This window comes from Otolemur garnettii, unplaced genomic scaffold, assembly GCF_000181295.1.
Source record: "Otolemur garnettii isolate 467f Iridium unplaced genomic scaffold, OtoGar3 scaffold00004, whole genome shotgun sequence".
Classification (NCBI taxonomy): Eukaryota; Metazoa; Chordata; class Mammalia; order Primates; family Galagidae; genus Otolemur; species Otolemur garnettii.
The window spans coordinates 22,859,661-22,872,229 of record NW_003852399.1 but is presented as its reverse complement, the minus strand read 5'-3'; the positions used below and the strand labels follow the sequence as shown (position 1 = coordinate 22,872,229).

General features: G+C 47.4%; 1 pseudogene; it reads left to right on the top strand.

Moving 5' to 3' along the window:
• The first annotated feature begins 9,728 nt into the window (after positions 1-9,728).
• Positions 9,729-12,211, top strand: LOC100951818 (annotated as a pseudogene).
• Positions 12,212-12,569: the final 358 nt, after the last annotated feature.

Sequence of the window (12,569 nt, the reverse complement as noted above, 5' to 3'; positions counted from 1 at the left end):
ATGAGAGCACCACACACAAAACTGTAGAAGAGACAAGTTGGTGCATCTTCAAAGCTGCAGACATAAAGAAGGCACTTTCCCTGACACCAGCGCACCCTACATGCCGTCTGATTTTCTTATCCGTAACCCCCAAGCTGCGAGGCAATGAATGAAGCTGCCCAAGTTTTTGCTGAAGGAGATGAATGGGCAGGCACTGCCCCAGCCGGAGCCAGTTCTGAGCCGTCAGGCGCCACTTTCACCATTAGTACTCAGAGCACAGGCCCTCCCATCAGTCACTCTGGCCTTATCTTATCGATCCTTTTAATAGCAGGCAGTAACAATTTATTAGCAATTTTCCAGAGTCTCTGCCTGCTGGCTAGATGTTTTTCCATCTAGAGAGCTGGAGTGATATGTCTTCTAAATCCGGCTCTCTTCAAGGTACTAAGGCCGCCCAGGCAGACTGAGCCATGAGGCCTACAGAAAAGGAACGATTGAATTAGGACATCATTTTTATTATTTCTACTTCTTCCACCAATTTTGCAGTTTCAAGTGAACAGCTATGCTTCGAGGGAGAGGAGAGGGAGACCAACAGAGGTCAGATGAAAAGCAAGTATTATTTCAATCTCATATTATTGAAATCTTTATTTCAATTTTTTGTTTCCTCTTATAGAATTGTTTTTTAAAAGCGAGACCACAAGAAGGAAGTGGGAGGACCGAGGCCTGCAGGTCGGGCACTGGGTTCTAGGGCATGGCTGCCCGACACTGCTCTGGGACCCTGCCCGGGTGACTCAGCCTTTTTGATGCCTCTGTTTGAGCCACGAGAAAAACCAGGAAGACATGAAGCCACTTCCCTATCTCAAGACTCACAGGTTGATTCATGACCGCTTCTGATTCCTGAAAATGAAGAACCGCAGGGATGACTCGAGAGCCTGGCGGACTCGCTGCAGCCGCCACCGCGCCCTGGAGAGCATGAGAAGGAGAAATTCTGGCCCACGCTGCAGTGCCCGAGCCCTTCTAGGAGCCACTAGGGGCTCCACAGTGGCAGGTGTCTGTGGCTGTGAAAATTTAAAGTGTTTTTCCTGTTGATGGCCTGCAGGAGCAGACTCCGAGATACGGCCAGGGAGGAGGGTGAATAAAGCCCTAGAGGAGGGTGAATTCTTCCAGCTTTGGGCTTAATGTTACAAAATTGCCACTGGCTTTGATGCCAGAAACAGCTGCTTCCTAAAGGAGAGACTCACCACCCCAAAACCCTGTTCTGTTTAACCCCCTTACCCCACCTCCTCTGCCCGGTCCTCTGCCTTGGTGCCCCTGTGGTCCCTGTACCACCGCTGCCCCCAACCCTTGGCTGGAGGGTTGGTCCCAGAGCTGATGCCTACACAGGCCACCAGAGTGCTGGGGACTTCTCCTTGAATTTGTGTAGTAATAATACATGTTATTTAGCTCAGAGTAAAACAGAGGCTCAGAAAGAAGTGACTTGCCCAAGAGCACTCAGCTAGTAGCTGGCTTCAAATGCAAGTTCACCTGCTTTATTATTTATTTTCCCAATATTTGTATTATAGTAAGGTATTGATGTATATAAATATATTAATATAAATAGCATATAATTATACTTTATAATTATGCAACTTATATCTTTGGAATTTATTATTTTTAATTGGGGTTTTATGTTGTTTATTTTGTGAATTAGCAATAGGTCATAGGATTCAAAATTCAAAATATACCAAAAGAAAAGGGGTAAAAGGTCTTCCTCTCAACCCTTTGTCATTTGGTCATCTAGGTCCCCATGCAGAGGCAACCACAGTTAGTTGGTTTCTCACGTATTCTTCTGAGACAGGGACAGAGAGATAATATGCCTATATAGTCTTTTTTTACCCTTTTTATACAAATGGTATGCACGGCACACACCATTCTGCTCCTTATTTTTTTCCCCACTTAGTATTTTTTTCCCACATAGCATTTCTTGGAGCTCTTTCCCTTTCGGTATATAAAGAGCTGTCTCATTTCTATTTATGGCTTCATAGTATGAAGACGTTATATTAAATTGTGTTTTGATCTCAAGAGGTAAATACTTCCCCCACTCTCTTGTCTTCTGCATTTGTTTTTACAAGTTCCATCTTCTGTCTAATAGGTCTTTTCGTCTTTGGGTTCTGGAGGGAAGTTCCAATGCTGGGGGGCAAGTTGTTTCAGCCTCAGTCTGGACCCCTCTGCAAGTCAGAATTCCAGCCTCCTGCAGTGAAGGCTCCTCTGCCATGTACTGTGGAATTGGTGCATCGTTACCTTGTAACTGTGATTAAGAAGCATTTCTGATATTATCTTGTCATCACCCAGCCCATGTTTTCAGGAATCCAATGAGGTTCGAGGTCACACGTCTTATGAATTTATGGATGTTGGAAGAGGCTGTAACTGTGGATGTCACTGAGAGCCACACTTTTGATAATTGTTCAGTAATAGAGATTATGGAGTCATAGAATTTTAAAGCTAGAAATGACCCTACAGGTCACCTGGTTTTACTCTGCCACATGGCAATGGATAAATAGAAACTGAGAGTAGTTAAGTGACCTTGTTGAGGTTAAGAGAACACACCACTTGGCAGCGGGAGAGGGGTCTCTAATGACTAGAAAGACAATCGCCGCATTCCCTGCCCTGGTTGCTGGATATTGTGCCCCACGCAGCGGATGTGGCTGAGGAAGCAAATACCAGATAGCCCTGCAGTGTGAGCTCAGGGTATTTACAGTAATTTTACCCAGGACGACTGTAAGGTAGGTCATTACAGACATTCAAATGCTGGTGAGGACACCACATTTTGAATATAACATATTCTGCTTTTGGATAAAATGAGTAGGTAACATGGTAGTTCTTACTGAATGCTAACATAATGGAAACATCAAGGAAAATGAAAACGTGTGCAACTCTGGTGGTTGAGCTAAACCATGCCTCTTTCATAACAGTCAGGTACTAAAATTCTCATTTTACATATCTGAGTTCATCAGACAGGAATGCCTCAAACTCAGAGATGGTGTGCATTGTGATGAGGGCTTCGTGGTGCACACAGGGGTTAAAATGTATCCACTTCAAACACATGCAGTTCCTGGTATGTCAATGATACCTCACTAAAATGGCCTTTAAAAGTGGCTTGATGATGGAAAGACATGGAGGAAATTTAAATGTATATTTCTAAGAGAAAGAAGCCAATCTGAAAAGACTAGACGGTGTATGATTCTGATTATACGACATTCTGGAAAAGGCAAAACTATGGAGACAGTAAAAAGATCAGTGGTTGCCAGGGGTTAGTGGGGAGGGAGGGGTGCAGGGGCGAGCATAGGGGATTTTTAGGGCAGTGAGACTGCTGAGGATGACACGTAATGGTGGATACATGTCACTGTACATTTGTCTAAACCCATAGAATGTGCGACACCAAGAGCGAACCCTAAAGCAAACTATGGACTTCGGGTGACTCGTGTCAATATAGGCTCAAATAAATGTACTGCTTCAATGGGGGGTGTGGATAATAGGGGAAGCTGTGCATGTATAGGGGTGGGGGTGACATGGGACCTCCCTATACCTTCTGTGCAATTTATCTGTGGTTTAAACAACCAGGGGATTTACTGTTTCTCATATCAGGCATCTGGGAGCAGAGAGGACGGAGGGTGTAGCAGCTAAGATGCCCTGGAGGACCCAGATACTTCCCATCTTTCCACTCTGTCTCCCCTTATGTTACAGAGGTCACACGAGTGGACAGGTGCGTGTCTAGTGCAGAGGAGCATATTCCTGCCTATGCGTGTCTTTCTAAGAAAGAAGAAAACTCTGCTGCACGCTCCTCATAGCCTTCCTCTGAGTCCCACTAGCCCAGTCCATGCTCCCCCTAGTCCATGCTCTGGCTGCAAGGATGGGAGGGGCTGCCAGCGAGCACCTATCGGGGCCACACTGGTGCTCTCAGAGCTCAGTGGCTGTGCTCTTCTCCACCTGGCCCACTAGGCTTTCTCAGGCTCTCCCCTCCCCACCCTTCCATCTCTGAGATGGCTGCTCAGACCTTTCTATGTAACTGCCTTGTCCCTCTGTCTAGTCTTCCTTACGTGTGCACTGTTTAAACAGTCAGATGTGAGCTTCTGCAGTCACCACTGTTTCATGGAGTGTCTGTGTGTGTGGGGGGGAACCAAGCACAGAGCCAGGGAACAGCTGCTCTTGAAAAGTGGACTTGGGCAGGAGAAGAGGCGGATGGAGCTTCTTCCATCCTGGGGAGGACAAAAATGCCAAGGTGGGAAAGCAGCTTGAGCACAGAAGCGAGTGCGAAACCTTGACCACTGGCAGGCTTCCCTGCTGAAATAGCAGAAATAGTCAAGACCTATCCTTAAGCAGGACAGAATTGATGGTTGCACAGAAACCCACCTGGAATGTCACTCTGAAATGAAAAAGGGAGGACTTTAGGGCAGAGATGGCACAGCTGATCTCCAGGGACAGGATCCTTGCATTTTTCCTCAACATTTGGTTCTTAGTAGACCTCGAATAGGTTATTCGGGAAAGACAACAGCAATTTCTAGGGAGTTAAAAGCTATTAAATGGGCAAAGTGGCGACCCTTGTCTATGTCATGTGCAGCTTCACAAAACATCCTCCTCCTCTCTCAGTTCTCCAGAGGAATATCTAGGCAGAATCCTGGCTCTGAAGTGAGCCTGGTATTATTCATGCCTCTATGACTCCTCAAATCTACAATCACCTCTGCAGGACAGAGATTCCTTGATGGCCAGAGAAAGAGCAAAGTATGCCCCTGACCCTGCGATCATACAGTAATGTCAGTTGTGACCACTCCTTGCTGGCCACAGAGTCCCAGGGGTGTCCTGCACTTCAGGTCTTGGCTTCAGTTGGCCAAGGGCCCTTGAGCATTGGTGTTAAAGTCAGGATGGAGTTCCTGCTTATCTGGCCCCCTCTACCATGGCTGTTCTGGGGCTGTTTATCTGAAAAGTACGGATAGATACTCTCAAAGAGTCCAGCTCACTAACTGCAGACTTGCAAGGCCGTTAAGGAATGTTTGAGGGAGAGATCCCAGCTGAGCAGAGCACAGGAAGAAAAGCTCGTAGCACCAGCTGCATCTCGTCTGCCTGCATCCCGGCCCCTCGACTTTGAGTTGCATCCACGTACAGGGGTCTCTAATTGGTGAATTCTTCTCCAAAGCTTGGGAATTGCTGGGGACTCTCAAAACCATGCCACTGGCTCCACTTGTAGTCCCAGGGGAACTGGGAGACATCAGTTTCTTCTTCCCAGGGCTTTCTTCCAGTAGCTGCTCCCAGACTTGCTGGCCATGAGCCATCAGTCTCCTTGTTTCCTCCCCTCTCTCTGAGTGAGAGGCTCTGTCTCCTCCTTCAACAAGAGGGCTGATGCCCTCCTCTGATTTCTGCCCTTCCTCCTCCAAGAGCAACGTGTCTCCTTCTCTCCTGTCTTCATTCTCCTTAGTGAGCTGACGTGCTAAGTCTCCCCAGGTCTTCCCCAAACCAGAACCCACTGCATCCCCACTACTACCCCCTCCCTTTCCATTTCCTCCCAACACTGCTACAAGGTAACCCGTCCTGGCTCGAGCCCCCACCCTGTACTGACAAGTCTCTTCCAAAAGCACCGTTGACCTCCTGATCACCAAAGTCTAGGGCCACTTCTTCCCCTCCTCGAGATCCCACCTGCCTTGTCTTCTACACCTCTGACCATTCCCTCTTTGGGGGCCACCAGTGGCTTCTGGACTGCCCAGTCAGACACCCACACTGCAGTCTGGTCTTTCTTGTTCAAATGAAAACATCCCACATTGACAGGCCTAAGTCAGCCCCTTACGCAACAAGCCCTCCAGGGTCATGCAGTCTGTGTATTCAGCCTGGGCCCAAGGATCGATTTTGATCCTTTTTTCTTAAGATGAAAGTGCATGCAGATATATTATAGGCCTCAATCAAAAAGCAAAGAATAATTTGATAAAAGCTCTTGAGGTTTCTCTAATCCCTGAAACCTCGCTTTTGACTTGAAAGCTAAATTTCTAAGATGGAAAGGCCCATGCATGATTGAGAGGCGTGACACCAGGTATTAGACCTGTCTAGGGTCCCCAGTGCAGAGATGGCTCCTTCGTGCCGTCTGCTTCTTCAAGTGCAATGGGGGTTGGGTATGGCAAAGGCTTGTGGGGCAGGAGTGGGGAGCACGGGAGAGGGGGGGAGAGCAGTGGGGGAGAGAGACCATCCAGGCTTCCACAGCCCACCCCCCTGTGCTGGAAAATACTCTATTCCATTATTTTCTAGAATTGTTTCTAGAACTTCTATTCTGGAGAACATGTTACAAAGAAATATGCTGTTCTTTTGTATCAGTTTTACCCTTTGTTGATATTAAATGACTTAGTCACTTTGCAGGGGAAACAAAGAGATTGATTCATGGTGATGTGACCCTCTTGTCACTTCTGGTTCCTTTTTTCCTGCTATATATCAAGACTCACAGTCTGTAGGAAGTGTATTTCTGTGCTCACAGAAGAACTTGGGAGAAACCTGTAAGTAAACTATCAAAATAATCTTATTTCTAAAATGTCTTTTTAAAAAAAGTATTAGTAAATTGAAAGAAAGAGTTGTGGCTGGCAGATACCGTAAGCCCCCTTCCTCTACCTCCAACAGTCTATGTATGTAGAGAAATACCAGAAAGGGAGTCTTTTAGTGTTGGTATCTGGACAGTCTTATCTCAAGGAAGACTGCTGTGGGAACATTGTCTTACTGGAGTAGCTTTTTAAACTTGCTTCATTCTCCTGTTTTTGAAGAATGAATCCCCTTAAGCAAATCTCCTGGAGGTGGTTGGCACGGGCAACCAGGGGCGGAATTGCTCCATAAATGCTATTCTGTTTACCCGGTAGCTTTTATTAATCTTTTCTTTCTTGTGTGAAGGTTGCTTTCACAGGGTAAGGCATTTGCTGACTTTCCCAAGGCAAGAACGATTAAAACAAAGTTCTGAGGAATTCACTCCACTTCAGATGGAGGCCTCAGCTCCTGCCCAAGCTATTTTGGCAGCCGGAGAGAACAATATGTTCTGAACCAAATAATAAGATTGCAAGAGCTGAAAAAAATGAAAGGAAAAAATGAAAAGGAAAAGAAACCCCCCATTCTCCCTTTGTCGCACTCGGCCAGGCTTTGATGTTCTCAAAAGTGAGTGCAGAGCCCCGTGGCTGAGAGTTGGCTCTGACGCTCTTCTCTGTGCCTCTATTTCAGAGACACTGAGCTAGGAGGGACCTTGGAACTCAGCTAGCCCAAGGGAGTGGAGGTCCCAAGAGGTGAAGCGGCCCATCCAAGGTCAGACAGCCTGTCCTGGATAGAGGCGGCTGGAACACAAGCCTCTTCTCGCCCTGCCTGGTATTTTTTTCCTATGCTGCTCAGCCCTTTGTTTGGATTTCCTTTAATATGAGATTCAAAACCAGCCATGAAGACAGTGAGGGAGGCTGCAGGGCTCAGACTGGGCTCCCCGGGGGGCCTCCAGAGCTGGCTGGAGGAGCATAGAAAGCTGAGCAACTCTCCATTTGGGTTTATTTTTCCCCAAGGTGTCTGCAGATTGTATCTGAGCTTGTTGTGCAGAAGCCATCTCTGCATAAGAGCAGGGCAGAAGGAGCTGGTCGCACTTAATGGAAATTGCAGGATGTCAGATTGGGAGAGGGTTCTGCAAGTGGGGAATGAGGGGAGCGGTGAGACGGTGCCCAAGGTCATTGTCTTCTGGCCTCTCCCTAAAGCAGGCCTCATTCCTTTCGCCTACACTTGTGATAGCAGCCCGCCGTGGAGACCCATGGGTGATGTACATCTTCAATATCCCCCATCTAGAAACCTCTCGGGGTGGCCCATTCCTCAGAGGCTCTCATTAGTTCATGGCTCCGTGTTCTGTGGCTACTAACTGGCCCTGGTATCTGAAGCAGGGACATGCTCCATGCACCTGGAGGGTTGATCTGTGCTCAAAAGACAGTGCTCAGGAAAGGTGGGTGCAGTGACTCTCCAGCAAGGTGGGCAGACAGAGCTCTGGGGGTGGAGACTGGCAGCTCTGTGTCCTCTGTGCCAGGGCTCTTGCTACTGCCACTGACATATTCTCCCTAGGGGACCAGCCACGGGGTGCACCCCTCCAAGCAGTGTTGCTAGCTGGCCTGTGCAGGCTGATGTAAAAGTCTGGCTGCTTCTGTTTCCCATGGCAACAGCTCAGCCTTTTATTACAAGTGGGTAAATATGGGCTCAGACTGACTCCAGCCTGGCCCTTGGGGCTCTGACTTGGACTGGGGCTGGTCAGCACTGACCCTCTTCTTCCCTTGTTCTCTCCTGACCAACTGTACAAAAATTGCTTTCACCTTGGTGACACTCTGCTGTGGACTCCAGCTAAGGCTTCCCTGCCTGAGCGGTGGTGCAAACTGGGGTTTAGTGATAAAAGCATGAAAGTGGTAATTACTCCTGGGATACTGCTGTTGGTGAAAGTGAGAAGCAGGTGCTCTATCCCTGCTGGGGAAATAAGAACTTTGAGGACTTTAATGTTATTCAGGAATAAACATTATTAATAATGGGGGCAAAGACTTGGTACTGTAGCTCAGTGGTTAGGGCGCTGGCCACATACACTGGGGCTGGTGAGTTCAAACCCAGCCTGGGCCTGCTAAACAACAATGACAACAACAACAACAACAAATAGCTCAGCATTGTGGCAGGCACCTGTAGTCCCAGCTATTTGGGAGGCTGTGGCAAGAGAATCGCTTAAGCCCAAGAGTTTGAGGTTGCAGTGAGCTGTGATGCCATGGCACTCTACTGAGGGTAACATAGTAAGACTCTGTCTCAAAAAAAAAATGGGGGCAAAATAAAAAGAAACTACAGGTTAAAAGGTTGAGGTAACCTTTAGAAACTGCCAGAAAAAAACAATAGAAAGACAGACAGAGGGACTCGATCCTGTTAGCATGAGAGGGGAATAAAATAGAGATCTTTTAGACAAAAATAAATACTCCCAAGGCATATAGAAAAAGCTTCATGTGTGAGACTGGAAATTGGCTTACAGCAGGATTTAAAAATGTCCCAAGGGATAAAAGGGAGAAAGGTAATTCAGGGGAGGGACTGGCGGGCAGGAAGTTGGAGGTGGTGGGGGCAGAGCAGAGAGAAGGGGAGGGGCCCCGTGAGCATCACTCCCCACTCCCCATCAAGGCTGCAAACTGACAAGCCATGGCCAAAACCAGCAGTCAAAGCGTTTAAAAACAGTTTGAGCCAATTTTTTTGTTTTTTTAAAATCAGAATATGTCATCCAAAGAAATCCAGATTGCTGACTGAAATAAAAACAGAAAAATCTGACAAGGGAGTTTATAGAGAGCCTTGAAGAAAGTCTGCTGGGTTGGGAGCTGCTGCCCCTGCGACTTAACCGGGGCATAGTCTCTCGCTCCCTCCCTGGGAGACCCTCTGCCCATTGTCACACCCCACACCCCCAAGGAGAGGCGATTTCTCTTTATTTCCTTCACTCTTTCCTGTGCTTGTCTGACCCCTCAGGCATTTGAAATGCTGAGTCCCGCACCCACTGCTCTGATGTGTCAGTACAGACTGAGCCCTGGTCGTGACAGCCCCTCCTCCAACTCAACTGAGAAGGGGAGACCAACACTGAACGCACCTCTCATCCCCTGACTCTGGAAGAGGCAGAACTGCAGACCAGTATGACCCTGAGTCCAGGGTGCCCTAATTTCAGGGGTAAGCGAGGGTGAGCCTAACGCTGGCATTATCTAAATAAAACCCGGGTGCTCAGGAGCCACATGACGCAGCCAAGCAGGCATTTGGCTGTGGCAAGGGGATCTAGCAGGCTAGGTGTGGCTGTGCTGGCAGATGAGAGGAGGACGCAGCCTGCAGTTGACAATGCTCATAATGGCATCATTGCCATTTCAGGATGTGTGTGTGACTGGGACCCTGGGAACACATTTCAACCAAACTCAGAGGCTCTTCTTTTAAGATCACCTTAAAGAGGTGCTGAGGAACTGCCCATCGTGACCCCACAGTGTCACTTACCCATGGGTTAGAATCCTGGCTCTTCAACTTCTTAGCTGTATGACCTTGAGTAAGTTATTAACCTCTCTCAGCCTCAGTTTCCTCATCTAAAAAGATATAGACACAATAGTACAGAGTTGCCACAAAGATTAGAAATCAAGTATATCAGATGCCGTAATAGCACCCAGGCACGTAGTAACAAACTGATAGCTATTGTCTATTATTGGTGGCATTTCAGCAAGTCTCAGGGGTTAGTGCAAGCTGTAGTTTCTTTACTAATTACATATTCTGTGATGACTGAAGACAAAATGGGAACCATTAGGGACTGAATGTATGTGCCTTCTGCCAGTTCATTCATTGAAGTCTCACACCCCCTAAGTGGCTAGAGTAGAACATTGGCTCTCTAAGGAAGTAATTGATGTTGAGGTTATAAGTGTGGAGACTTTCTTTCCAAGAAGAGGAAGAGGCAACTGCCTGACTGTTGCTGGAGAGAGATAAGAGTCTGATGGCCAGAGAAGTGGGTGATATGGTCCCAGGTGACCAGTTGGAAAGGCCTTTGTACTTAATTAACAGTAATGCAGCATGGAAGGTGGGAGGAGAAATAAGGGAAAAGAAGAGATGCCAGAGAGTTCACCTTTCCTATCCTCTGCAAGAAGGCGGCCCTCTGCAAACCAGAAAGAGAGCCCTCACCAGAACCCAGCCCTGCCAGACCTTGAGCTGGGACTTCCCGCGCCAGAACTGTGAAAAATACATTTCAGTTGCTTAAGCCACCCAGTCTGTGGTGCTCTGTTACAGCAGCACCAGCAGGCCACTACAAGTATGTTGGAAATTTTAACTCTATGACCCAGGAACCAAAGCAAGATTTTAAAACTGGGCTCAGGAAAATCAGAGATAAAATGGGATGTGGTGGGAAATGTGTCACCGAATGGTAAAGACAGGGGTCTCCTTCCTAGCTTTGCTGATGCCAGGATGACTATAGCAAGCGCCTGAACCTCTTTGGATTTTATTTTTCTCAGCTGTGAAAATCAGCCAGCTAGGTGTCAATCACTTATCTAGAGCTGTGCTATTTGATACACGGACACCAGTCATTTATTTTAAGCTCAACCATTTACATTTTATTTAATCATAATCTATATTTAATTTATTTAATTATTGATTTTTTTTGCTGGATTGAGCTGGTTGCCTCCTGCTGTTGTGGAGAGGACCCTCTTCCTCCTGGCTTTTGGATCTTTTTCTGTGGATTCTATATAGACACGTAAGTCTTAGCTTTATTATATTCTTAGCAGTCCATCTCTCTTTTCCCCCCTTCCTTCTCTAAAACCTGAGTGTGGATCCTGGCACACCTTACCCTGAAGCATCTGACTCCAGTGACTCTTCTCCAGTGCCTGTGACTTGTGGGCCTGGAGAAAATTATCCATTCTGGCAAATGTCTTCAATGGAGGTGCCCCACACAGAGACTACCTCTCCTTTCCTACTTCCAGGGATCTGCTGACTCAGGGCAGCCCTGCTTCTTCTACTAGCCCCAAAGTAGAACTATCCACTTCTGTAGAGAAGAGCGCAGTGAAGAAGGAAGATAAGGTCCAGGTCAAGAAACAGAAGACCAGAACTGTGTTCTCCTTGACCTAGCTATGTATACTCCGTGATAGATTTCAGAGACAGAAATGCCTCAGCCTCTAACAGATGCAAGAACTTTCCAACGTCCGGAACCTCAGCAGCAGACAGGTTAAGACCTGGTTCCAGAACCAGAGAATGAAATCTAAAGGATGGCAGAAAAACAACTGGCTGAAAAACACCAAAAGTATGAGCCCAGCTCAGGCCTCAACGCCAGCTCCCAGCTCAAGGTCTGGAATATGGAATACCCAGGCCTTTGCTTTCTCTATCACCACACGTGTCTGAGGAACACATCTGGAAACCTTCCAGGGTGGAGCACCCAGATCTGGAGCAACCCAGCCGGAGTAACCAACCCTGGAACAGCTGGTCTTGGAGCAGCCATTCCTGGAACAGTCAGACCTGGGGCACCCAAGCCTGGAACAGTCAGCCTTGGAACAATTCTTTCCTTAACTGTGGGGAGGAACCTCTACAGTCCTGCCTGCAGTTCCAGCAAAATTTTCTTGACAGTGATTTGGAAATTGCCTTAGAAGCTGTTGGAGAAAGCCATAATGCAATCCCACAAACCACTAAGTGTTTTAGCTCCCCACAAGCCATGGATTCATTCCTAAATGACTTAATGAACATGCAGCCTGAGGATGTGTGAAGAGGGGTGTATTAGTCAGTTTCAGTGTAGGCAGTGGCTGAATCCTTTCCTCTGTCATAGAATTTTTCTTTCCCTCCTACCCTCCCTCCCTTTCTTCCTTCTTTTCTTCCTTTCTTTCTCTCTGTCTTTTTTGTGTGTGTGTGTGTATGACAGTGTCTCACTCTATCACCCTGGGTAGAGGGTGGAGAGCTCACAGCAACCTCAACCTCTTGTGCTCAAATGATCCTCTTACCTCAGCCTCCCAAGTTGCTAGGACTCTAGGTGCCCTCCACAATGCCTGGCTTTTGCTCAGGCTGGTCTTGAACTCCTAAGCTCAAGCAATCCACCTGCCTGCCTCAAGTTCCCAAAGTGCTAGGAT